This window comes from Schistocerca gregaria, chromosome 8 (assembly GCF_023897955.1).
Source record: "Schistocerca gregaria isolate iqSchGreg1 chromosome 8, iqSchGreg1.2, whole genome shotgun sequence".
In the NCBI taxonomy this organism is placed as follows: Eukaryota; Metazoa; Arthropoda; class Insecta; order Orthoptera; family Acrididae; genus Schistocerca; species Schistocerca gregaria.
The window spans coordinates 101,230,180-101,242,725 of NC_064927.1; positions in this window are offsets into that span (position 1 = coordinate 101,230,180).

The window sequence follows — 12,546 nt, forward strand, 5'->3', positions numbered from 1 at the left end:
GGCCAAGTCGCCGTCGAAGGCGAAGAAGGCCGCCAAGGTTCCGACGAAGAAGCCGAAGGCGCCGCGCCCGAAGAAGGCGACGGCGACGCCGTCTAAGGCGAAGGCTTCGCCCAAGAAGAAGAAGTAAAAAGGGCAGGGAAGGGTTGGCGGTTGACACCGTCGCCTGGTGGCCGGCGCGCAACCAGAGGCTGTCGCGCGGTCCCGGACAAAAACAAAAACGGCCCTTCTCAGGGCCATCAAAGCACGTCGGGAAGGTGTTGATTGTCGTGTCGTGGTCGGTCGGTTGCCTTGTTGTCTGTCTGTCTGTCTTGCTTGCTGGCGTTTGTTTGTTTCATGTGTGGATGGTGTTTGCGTGCCGCGGTGGTTGGATTGTGGGGTCGTTGGCGGGCGTGGGCGGCGGCGCGCGGTTGGTGTTACATAAAGTGTATTTTACTTTTATTATTTTTACCTATTTATTTTGCGCCGCGTTTGTTTGTTTGTCTTGGTGGTGGTTTTGGAATACTCTTTTTTGGCTTTGCTTTCCGGGCGTCACGTTTTGTGCCGTGGCCTGTGTGGGTGGCGCTATTGACGCTTGCGACTTGGCTCGGCCGGTGCGGTGCTTTTTTTTTTTTTTTTTTGGAAACGGCGGCGCCGGGCCGGGGGTGGGACGACTGGACTGGAGAGTGAGTGGGGAACTAGTCGTTGCGACCGACAAAGTTTTGCTCGCGACGGAGAGACGTTAGTGGCCCTGAAAAGGGCCGTTTTGTTTGTTTGGCGGTGTGCGGGTTTAGGCGCGCTCGCCGCGGATGCGGCGCGCGAGCTGGATGTCCTTGGGCATGATGGTGACTCGCTTGGCGTGGATTGCGCACAGGTTGGTGTCTTCGAAGAGGCCGACGAGGTAGGCCTCGCTGGCCTCCTGCAGGGCCATGACTGCGGAGCTCTGGAAGCGCAGGTCGGTCTTGAAGTCCTGGGCGATCTCGCGCACTAGGCGCTGGAATGGCAGCTTGCGGATGAGCAGCTCTGTGCTCTTCTGGTAGCGCCTGATTTCTCGCAGGGCGACGGTGCCCGGCCTGTAGCGGTGGGGCTTCTTGACGCCGCCGGTGGCGGGCGCGCTCTTCCTCGCCGCCTTGGTGGCGAGCTGTTTGCGCGGCGCCTTTCCGCCGGTGGACTTGCGGGCCGTTTGCTTTGTCCGGGCCATGGCTACTGCGGATGCGGCGTGGATATGCGTGCGCGACGGCGTCCGGTGCTGCCTTGACAACGGGCCCGCGCGCCCCGGTGCTGCGCTTATATGCCCTCGGTGCGCGGTGGTGGGGGGAGGGGAGGGCGGGCCGCGGGGCCCCAGAGTCTATATAGGGGGGCGGCGCGCGCGCCGGGCGCCACAACCGTAGCCGACTCGCTAGCGCCGGGTGAGGAGCTTGCCTTGCCTTGCTTTCTGTTTTTTTATATTATTGTGGTTGAGACGCTTGAAGAAGAAGAATGACAGGCCGCGGCAAGGGAGGAAAGGGGCTCGGCAAGGGTGGCGCCAAGCGGCACCGCAAGGTGTTGCGCGACAACATCCAGGGCATCACGAAGCCCGCGATCCGCCGCCTGGCGCGCAGGGGCGGCGTGAAGCGCATAGCGCATCTCTGGTCTGATCTACGAGGAGACGCGCGGAGTGCTGAAGGTGTTCCTGGAGAACGTGATCCGCGACGCGGTGACGTACACTGAGCACGCCAAGCGCAAGACTGTGACGGCCATGGACGTGGTGTACGCCCTGAAGAGGCAGGGGCGCACCCTGTACGGTTTCGGCGGTTAGGCGGTGTGAGACCGAAGGAAGGAAAGGAAAGGAAAGGAAAGAAAGAGAGATTGAAAAACGGCCCTTTTCAGGGCCACCACAGTGTTCGGAAGTTGAAAAGTGCGAAAGAGTCTGTGTTGCTGGTTTTTTTTTTTCTTTTCCTTTTTAGTCTACTTGGCCTTCTAGTTTTGTTTGGAGTTTTTTTGACGTGGTGTGCGGTGCGGTTGGGAGGGAAGGAAGCGTGCCCTTGCGTTGTGTGAGCTCCTTCCTTCCTTCCTTCCTTCCTTCCCCTCCCTCTTTGCTTGTATGCTTCTTGTCGGTGGATGGGCTGTGTGTTGCGGCGCGGCTGAGTGCCGAGGGGTTATTTTTGAGGTGTGTTGTTGTGCGCCATGTGTGCTGGTTAATGGTCGCGAGACTGTGCGTGCGTGGAGTGGAGTGGAGGAGGTGGCCAAGTACGTGTGTACAAGATGGCGGCGCCTGTGTGTGTAAGAAGGAAAAACCGTACACAGAAAGAGAGAGAAAAAAAAAAGTGGTGCGACGAACGACTGGAATTCTGCTTTGGACGTAGGTTTGTGTGGTGGCCCTGAAAAGGGCCGATTGTGTTTTGTTTTTGAGCCGAGGCGGCAAATGGCGCGCTGCGTGCCAAGGGAGCACGCGGCGGTTGCCGATTGCGCTGTCTCTCTTTTAGGCCTTCTTCTCGGTCTTCTTTGGCAGCAGGACGGCCTGGATGTTGGGCAGGACACCTCCCTGTGCGATGGTGACGCCCGACAAGAGCTTGTTGAGCTCCTCGTCGTTGCGTATGGCGAGCTGCAGGTGGCGCGGGATGATGCGCGTCTTCTTGTTGTCGCGGGCCGCGTTTCCGGCCAGCTCGAGCACCTCAGCCGCGAAGTACTCCATGACGGCGGCGAGGTAGACGGGCGCCCCGGCGCCGACGCGCTCGGCGTAGTTTCCCTTGCGCAGGAGGCGGTGGATTCTGCCGACCGGGAACTGGAGCCCAGCCCTGCTTGAGCGGGACTTTGACTTGCCCTTGACTTTGCCTCCCTTTCCGCGTCCGGACATGGCGATGGGCTAGTTTCCAAAGAAGCGAGAAAGAAAAGCACAACGCCCCAAACGGTGCGAGCCGCAGCGAGTCGAGCAGCGGAGTGCGTGCCGGCGCCGGTCTCTCTCCTCTCTTTTTTTTCCTCTACTGTTAGAGGGGGGTGTTGGTGGAGGTTGTTGTCCATTTTGGTCATTTCCTCCTCTTTTCTTTTTTGTTGTTTTTAATTCTGGTCTTTTGTGTTTTGCTGTTTTTTTTGAGAGATGTCATTTAACTAATTTTGCTACTGCAGGAGTAGCGACTTAGGTCTTTTGTATCTGTTCCCATTCTGTTCGTATTGCCCAAGGGTGTTTATTAGGTCATTTTGTGAATTTCGTGCCGTGGCGTAGAAAACTTCTGCCATGGCACGAAACCGTGTTGTTAGCGGCTCTATGCCTGCAGCTTCGTGCAGGTCCGCCGCGGGGAAGTGTGTGGGGACGTGTAAGGCCCGTCTTAGCGCTCTGTTTTGGACCTTCTGTAAGCGATCTATCGTCGATCTGGCTGCATAGCCCCATACAGGGCACGCATATTCCAGTATCGGTCGAATTAGACTTCGATAGATAGCTACTCCTGTTGCGGGGTCGAGGGAACTGGTGCTGTTTAATACAGGGTACAGGATCTGCATCCTGGCGTGAGTCTTTCTGCGAAGTTCCTCTATGTGACACTTCCATGTCAGGCGTCTGTCAAGTGTGACACCGAGGTACTTCGCAGAATTTCTCCATGGCAAGTTCTGCCCCTGTAATCGCAGCAGTTGGTATGGTCTTCTTGGGGGTCGGCGTTTCCCGTAACGTCTGGTGAGCAGCATGGCTTGTGTTTTTTCCGAGTTTATTGTTATTCGCCACTGCTTGGCCCAGTTTTCCGTCCTGTTTAGGGCGGTTTGCAGACGCCTTGTAGCCAGGTTCCTGTTTGTCGAGCAGGAGAAGAATGCAGTGTCATCTGCATATTGTGCAGTGTGTACATGCTGAGTCATAGGGATGTCAGCAGTGTAGACACTGTAGAGGATGGGTCCCAGGACCGAGCCCTGGGGCACACCTGCACCGATTCTTCTCCTGGTCGACAGGGATCCATCGATCTTAACTGAAAAAGTCCTACCGGAGAGATAGTTTTTAACTATTTTGACGATCTTTCCGGGGAAGCCTAGGGTGTACATCTTGTGTAGTATCCCGGTGTGCCAGACTGAGTCGAAGGCTTTTGCCACGTCTAGCAAGACAAGCCCGCAGTAGCCCTTTCGGTTGAATCTGTCCGTAGCTGCTTCAACCACCCTCATAATTTGCTGGGGGGCGGAGTGTCTTTGCCTGAATCCGAATTGGAATTTCGGCAGAATCTGCTCTCTTGTGATATGGTCCTGTATGGGGGTTAGTAGGAGGCGCTCATAAAGTTTACTGAGGGTAGGCAGTAGACTAATTGGTCTATAGTGTTGCGGGAACACCGGGTCTTTTCCTGGTTTTGCGATCGCAATGACTTCTGCGTGTTTCCACTGCGCCGGGAATTTTTGTGATCGCGTCAGTTCATTAACTATATCGGTCAGGTGGGTGATTGCCAGAGGCGGGAGGAGTTTCAGCAATTCATTTGTGACCTGGTCGTGACCCGGGGTCTTCCTGGTGGGCAGCGACTTGATGCAGTGCGCCACGTCTTCAGTACTGAAGAGTGGCGTGTAGTCATCTTCGTCGTCTGCTTCCAGGAACACGGCCAGTTCTCGGCGGACTGTTGCAACGTGTTCTCTGTCCTGTACTTCTGCTGGTCTGAACTGTTTTTCGAACACGTCGGCTAGTGCGTTAGCTTTGTCAATGGGGCTGAACTGCAGTCCGCGTTCGCCATGCAGTGGTGGCATTTTCGCGCGTCTTTTTGTGTACTGTTTGGTGGCTTGCCATAAGCTATTGTCTTCTAGTTTGAGAGCTGAGAGCCTTGCTGACCATTGTTGGTTGCGGTATTCATTGAGATCTGCTTTCAGCTCTCTCTGTAGCCTATTGAGTAGCCTCCGCGTGACCTTGTTTCTGGTGAGCTTCCACTCTTTGGCGATCCTGTTTTTGTGCCGTATTTGCGCAAGCAAGTGCGGGGGGAGTTGCCTCTAGCGGGGGGGCCCCACTTGAGGCGGTGTGGCTCCCTCAGCAGCTTGCAGGATCGCTCTTGTGAGGTCGTCTAGTGCCTGTTTTACTGTCTCTGCAGTTGGAGGCGGGGTCTGGGCAAGTTCAGTTGCTATTGCGTTGCTGAATTGCTCTTTATTGATGCGCTTGTACGTCGCATGTCGTTGTGGGATAGAGAGCCATTCTCCCATATCGACCTCAAAAATCACGGGATTGTGGTCCGACGACATTCTGTTTACCGATGTCGCGGATACAAAGCCCACCAGATTCTTTGTGATGGCTATGTCGAGGACGTCCGGTCTTCCTCCGTTCTTTGGGAAGTGTGTCGGTTCCTCTGGGCCCCATATTTGTAACTGGTGTGTGCGCGCGAGTCGTTGCAGCTGTTGACCAGCTTGGTTTCGGTGTCTCGAGTTCCAGTCCGCGTGCTTGGCGTTTAGGTCCCCTGCTATTAGCAGTTTGCCTCTAATACGGCTAAGTGCAGCTATGTCGTCCTCTTCTAGTCTTTGGGAAGGGGGGCGATACACTGCAACGACTGTTAGGGGGCCAGTTACTGTGGCCACTTCGATTGCCGCCGTTTCTATTTCTGTTGTATTTGGGGGGTATACTTGGTGGTGTCTGATTCCTTTTTTGACATATACCGCGACCCCGCCTCCGTGAGTGGGTCGGTCGTTTCTGTAGCAAATGTAGTTTGGTACAGAAACTCTTAGTCCTGGTTTGAGGAATGTTTCTCCCACTAGGCATATGTCAACGTTTTCGTCCTGTATGAATTCTCTAAACTCCATGGGTTGGCGAGTGAGGTTGTCTGCGTTAAACGCGCATATTTTGAGACCTTGTATATTAGGTCTCCTATCCATGGTGGGGGACAGTTTTCCCTGGGGCTGTCGCTGCTACAGGCGACTGCTGTGCTGCCGATCTGAGGTCGGCGGGGAGTTGCGTCAATGTTGCTAGTATACCTACTAGCTGGGTCATCTGTGCCTGTAGCAGCTGGATGGACGACGCGAGTTGCTGGATTGTAGCAGACTCGACTGCTTCTCGCGGACTGGTTTGTGGGTGGCATGGAGGACTGGCTTCCCTAGGACTTTCTTCAGCTTGGGGAACCTGGTTGCTGCTGTGTTGTGGTGGTAGTGGGTGGTTCGGCGGGTCAGGTGGGTCACCGGCAAGCGCGCGGGAATATGCGGTGGATGCGAAGACCTGCGTCTTTACGGTATCGTGTTGTCTTCTCTGGGGAGGTGGGGGAGGTGGCCTGGGCGCTGGTATGTTTTTGGTGTGATTTGGGGCTTTACTGATGTTTTTGCCCCTCTGCCTGTCCCTCAGAGCTCTGTATTCAGGGCATCCTAGGTAACTGGCGGGGTGCGCTCCTTTACAATTAGCGCACTTTTCTTTTCCCTCCCCCCTTGGCAATTTGCACTGGTCGTACGTGTGCTGCTCCGTGCATCTGACGCACACCACTGGCATCGTGCAATCTCGCGCGATGTGCCGAAGGGCCTGGCAGTTGTAGCATCGCCCTGGGCCCGATTTCTTCTTAAGTTTCTCAGGAGTGACCTTTAGGGCCAGTATCCTTTTGACCTCCCAGATCTTTCGATTTTGTGCAGAATCTGGGAGGGTGACCGTATGGAGGGGCCAGGGTCGATTCGGTCGCGTCAACACCACCGAGCTGACCTCAAAACCTTCCTCCTGTAGAAACTTTTTGATGTCAGCTGTGTCGGTGGTGTGTGGCACTCCGCGGAAGACCAGTCTAATTGGCCTTCTCGCTGCTAGTGGGAAGGTGTAGAAGTGAAACTTCCGCTCCTCGAGCACCTTCCTCACTGCCTTATAGTCGTCAACGTTCTTTAGCGTGATTTTAACTTTGTCACCGCCTGTTGTTTTGGCGGTGAACCTGCTTTCCCCTATCGAGTTCGATATGACGTCGTACAGTGCTTTATAGTTGTTTTCAAACTGTACGACTATCGGTGGGATTCTGAGGCTTTTTTGGTCATTTTCCTCAGTGTCGTTTGTACGTTGCGACTCGTCTCGTTCAGATTCTCCCATTACATCGAATCTGTTGGCGATGATGATTGGGGCTGGTGTCACTACGGTGGGAGATCGACTGGCGGTTTTTCGTGCCAGCTGGAATCCCTCGTCGTCTGTTTCTTGCGCGGCGGTCCCTACGTCACTTGCGCATCGCTCGCTCCCCTCGGCAACGCTCCGAGGTTCCCCCGCTACGGCATTCTCTCGCGGCGGCGAGCCCGCGCCGGCGGTATCAGATTGCTTCCGCCGAACGCGCGCACCCGCCTCCGCGCCTTCCTGCTTTTGCGCATTCACCTCGGCGCGCAGCCGCGTGGCCGCCTCGGGGCGCGCGCTAGCCGCCGCAGCGCCGGCGCTTTGTTCTGCTACCTGCCCCTGCCGGCCGCCGCTACACGTGGCCAGGTCGGCCTTTGTGTTGGCAGGTACGGACGGCCCAGGCGCGGCTGACCCGACCGCGTCCGCCACGTCCGGCCGCCGCTCTGCGGCGGGTTTACGCGAGGTGGCCTTTCGCTTCTTTGCCGGTGACCCAGTTTTGACCTTTTTGTTTCTTTTGGGTGATTTATTTGTTTTCGCCTTAATTAGGCGGGCATTCGATGGTGTTTTGTCACCCTTGGGCAGTATCCTCGGCTCTTTCCAAGCTCTTTCGAGCTTCTTTTGATATTTGACCTTATCCTTGCCGGTGAGGCCCGCGATTGCGTTAAGCAACAGCAATCGCGAGCTCGGGCTGATCCCGCCCTGGCTGCCCGTTAGGTCCGTCCTGTTGACCTCGTAGCAACCAGGGGCGTTTTCTTTCTCCGTGACCGTCAGTTTCACTGGGGTGTCCATGTCCAGACTCGGAGGGATGGCTGCCAGGGGGTGTCGGTGTCTGCTTTCTGTTGGCACCGTTAGGTATCAGGCAGAACAGTCCGACCCTAACAATTCTAACACGCGCGGGTATCTGGCCGTTGACCAGGCCCTGACGTGTAACTTCCCTACTCTTGGGGGGGGAGCAGAGCTAGTCTCCGCGGCAGCAGGAGTACCTGTCGCAGCCGAAGTGCTCGAACCGGCCGAAAAAGCGAACCGCGGCAGCAAGAAGACGCGCACCAAAACGCGCCAACCCACAGCCCGCAACACGCAACGACAATTTGCTCGCAAGCCGCCGACAAATCAGCCCTTTGCCCCGCATTCTTCTTGCAACTCCGCTCCTAATTTGAGAAAATCAGGAGCTCGGAAGCCTTAGTGCCGAACCGTCCAGCTAGAGCGCTAGGACAATCAGCGACTAAACTCGCAAGCGAGTTCCTATGGCTGAGTACCAACGAAGAGGGAGAGTACTAGCGCAGCCCCGCACACGCGTCCGCACTCTCCAGAAGCTACTCAGCGAATGCCGGCGCCGGCGGGGTGGGGGTCCTTTATGGGCTCGGGTGCGGCGGCCGGTTGCGCGCGCGCCCCATTGGTCGGCGGCCGCAGCAGGGCGAGCTGGTAAAGGTGCGGCGGCGGCGTGCGAGCCCAACGTACAGCAGCTACTGCAAGGGAACACCAAGTCCCCACCTCAAGACAGCAAAGACCACCAACCATCGCTCACCAGGGGATAAGTAACAACAGACCCCAAACCCCACCTATGCCTCCAAGCCTAGCAGAGGAGAGATACCGCCCTCTGCCACCCAGAGTAGAAGAAAACCCGCCAGGGACACAAACCGAAGCTCATGAAACTTCACCCCAAGGAGTTAAAACGATGGCGCAAATAGTAAAGGCTTCCACCTCAACCTGCACACCCACCATCAGACCCCACCCACAATCGCGCCCACAATCAAGACCAGAAGTCGTGAAGCAGCAAGCGAAAGCAAATGTGAAAATGGCCCCCCCACCAATAGCTCAAAGCACATCATCGTCATCAGTTCTTCCCCTACCCCTGCAAACCTGCACTACACAGACGAAAGCCACAATACTACCCCCAAACCCAAATCAAGAGCAAAGAAAATCCACCCAACATCAGGCAAAAGAAGAAGCTGCTCTCCCAACCAGTAACACGGCAGAAACGACGGAAACAACCACTCTTCAGGCGAATACCACCACACCTGAGCAACCGACCGAGCAAACAGACGAAAACGGGAGCACAGCAAACTCCACCCCAGAACAAGAAACTCAATCCACCCCACAAACCTGTGAGGAGACACAAGAACAGACACAAGATGCTGAACCAAAGCAAATCTTGGAACAAATATGGGACTTCCTCAAGTCACTAACCAAAATAAACTTCAGAGTCATATTTGGCAAACTAAAAGACGCCTTCACACAGATCATGGCCGCCCCAGACATGATGACAAAATTCACCCTGCTTTTCACCACCATCTTGCCAATCTTCTGCAGTGGAGGATAGAAGCAAACACCCACAAATAACCATTTGGAACGCCAATGGCATTTACCAACAACGACACGAGCTGGAACTCTTCTTGGAGGAACATGGAGTGGACATAGCTCTCATTAATGAAACCCATCTGACCCCAAACCAAAATTTCCAGATCCGTAACTACGTGACACACAGAACAGACCGGCCAAACCGCCCAGGTGGTGGGACAGCAATCCTTGTAAAACAGAGGATATGCCATCAGAGAATAACTCTGCCTCAGCTCCAAGTCGTAGAAGCAACCGGAATCGAACTCCTCATAGAAGGCCACGTCACCCATCTCATCGCTGCATACAATCCACCTCACCATAACATCCCTACCATAGATCTAGACGCCTTATTAAACGGAAACCACAGAGTCATTATAGGGGGGGGACCTAAACTCAAAGCACAGAGCCTGGTGTTGCCGCACCACGAACACCAGTGGGAGAACACTCTTAAGATACCTGGACAATGATCCAGACATTGAAATAGTCGCTCCAGAAGAGCCCACTCACTTCCACTACGACTCCAGATGCCGGCCAGATATACTGGACGTCTACCTACACAAGAACATCTCTCTGGCCATAACAACTGAAGTAGTGAATGCCCTTGACTCGGATCATAACCCGGTTATCCTTAGATTCGAGGACGATCGGGATGGTCCGGAGACGAGAAGGAGAGTTACATACCATACCAACTGGGAGCGCTACAAGACGCTCATCGCCCACCACATACCTAACATTGCTCCAGAGATGCCCCGTAAAAAGGACATCGACCAAGCTATTCAAGAATTCACCCATATAGTGTCCTCATGTAGCAAAATCGCAACGATAAAGATCACACATGAGCAAGGAAGAGGCGATTTACCACCTGACCTGGCCCAGCTCATTGCGGACAAGAAGAGAATCCGAAAGCTCTGGCAACGATTTCGAGATCCTCAAGACAGGAGAAACATGGAAAGGATGGCCAGAGAAATACGGCAGAGACTGCAAATGCTCAGAAATTCCCGCTGGGAAAGAAGCCTGCAGGAGGCAAACACAAACCCGGACCACCTCTGGAGCAAAATTAGAGCCAGAAGGCAACCCCGGAAGGCCATCAATCCTCTACACGGAGAAAATGGTATCGTGTACTCGCCAGAGGAAAAGGCAGACGCCATGTCGAGCACGCTCGAGCGCCAATTCAGAGAAAACATAGCGGATGAAGACGAAGAGGAAGTAGAGAGGAACGAAAGAAGGGTCCGCCGCTATCTCAACAGAAAACTTCGACAGAGACAAGACACCTTCTTCACCCCAGTCAGCGAACGTGCAGTTGGCGCTCTTATCAGGCGAATCGGCAACTCCAAAGCCCCTGGTCCCGACAGTATCAAACCTCCCTTCCTCAAAAACCTTCCTGAACCCGCTATATCACATCTCACAGCCATACTAAACAACTGCCTAAAAATAAACTATTTCCCTTCAGCCTGGAAGGTTGCAAAAATCATCTCAATCCCTAAACCCAATAAAAACCATCTATTCCCACAAAACTACCGGCCAATCTCCCTGTTAAACCACCTCTCTAAAATCCTAGAAATCTTAATACAGATCCCATTGTTGCACTACCTCCAAACAAACAACATCCTCTGCCCCGAGCAATTCGGTTTTCGTGCTGGACATAGCACCATACATCAGGCCATTCGCCTGATAGAGCACATCTGTACAGAGAAATCCCAAGGACATAGCACAGCTGCAATATTTCTAGATATTGAAAAGGCGTTTGATCGAGTTTGGCATGGCGGCTTGCTCTACAAAATGTTCCAAGTAAACATCCCAACCCACATAGTAAAAATTATTAGATCCTTCCTCACAAACAGGAAGTTTTACTCAACAATAGAAGGCGCTGAAAGTGCACCGAAAACAATAGAAGCAGATGTACCACAGGGTTCTGTGCTTGGTCCCCTCCTATACCTCTTATATACTAACGATGTACCTAAAGCACCAAGAGGAAATATAGCGCTGTATGCAGATGACACAGCGCTATATCACAGCGGCAGAAATTTAAATTACATAGTGGCCAGCCTGCAACGACACTTAGAAGATATGATCAAATGGTGCAACATCTGGAAAACGAAGATAAACCCTGACAAGTGCCAGGCAATAATATTCACAACCAAACGCAAACAGCCACTTAGGAACTTAACAGTAAACAACCAAAATCTACTGTGGAGAGAGACAGTCCAGTACCTAGGCCTAAAATTGGATAAACACCTGACATTCAAACAGCATTTAAATGAGGCGTGCAACAAGGGCGCTGCACGCCTCTTCCAGCTGTACCCCCTGTTAAAAGGAAGGGGTCTCACGACAGCAACGAAAATCAAGACATGGAAGGCAATTATCCTACCGGTTATACTATACGGATCGGAGGCATGGAGTATGGCCGCCGACACAAATTTAACAAAAATCGAAACGTTACAAAACAAAGCATTTCGCATCATAGCTGAAGCAAACCGCTATACCAGCAATGAAGAAATCCGAAACATGTTAAGGACAACCCACCATCTATCATATCATCCAACAAAAATCAATCAACTTTTATGAGGCTGCACGCACATCACGATACCAACTCATCAACACCCTTGGCAGGGAAATCCACCCCCAAATTAAAACCCCAAAAACAACCATCAACCGAATCTTTAGGATCTAGATCTAACAAAGTTCAACCTCCTTACAAACACCACCATCTAAACCCCTCACAAAAATATCTTACCTACATCACTCATTAGGAAGAAGACCCCAAAATAATTACCAAAAAGTTAAAGCTCCGAAACACAAAAGAAAAGAGGAGAAGACAGAGTGCAAAAGGCACTGGTTCTTCTAAAACATGGGGGAAACCCAGCTAATTCGACTCGGCGGCGGGTGCCACTGTGTGGGGAGACGCTGACTGGAGCGGAGCGCTTGACTGACTGACTGCGCGTGCCTGCCTGCCTGTTTGTTCGTGATGCCGCCCAAGACTAGCGGGAAAGCCGCCAAGAAGGCTGGCAAGGCGCAGAAGAACATTTCGAAGGGCGACAAGAAGAAGAAGCGCAAGAGGAAGGAGAGCTATGCCATCTACATCTACAAGGTGCTGAAGCAGGTGCACCCTGACACGGGCATCTCTTCGAAGGCGATGAGCATCATGAACAGCTTCGTGAACGACATTTTCGAGCGCATTGCGGCCGAGGCTTCTCGCCTGGCGCACTACAACAAGCGCTCGACCATCACGTCCCGCGAGATCCAGACCGCTGTGCGGC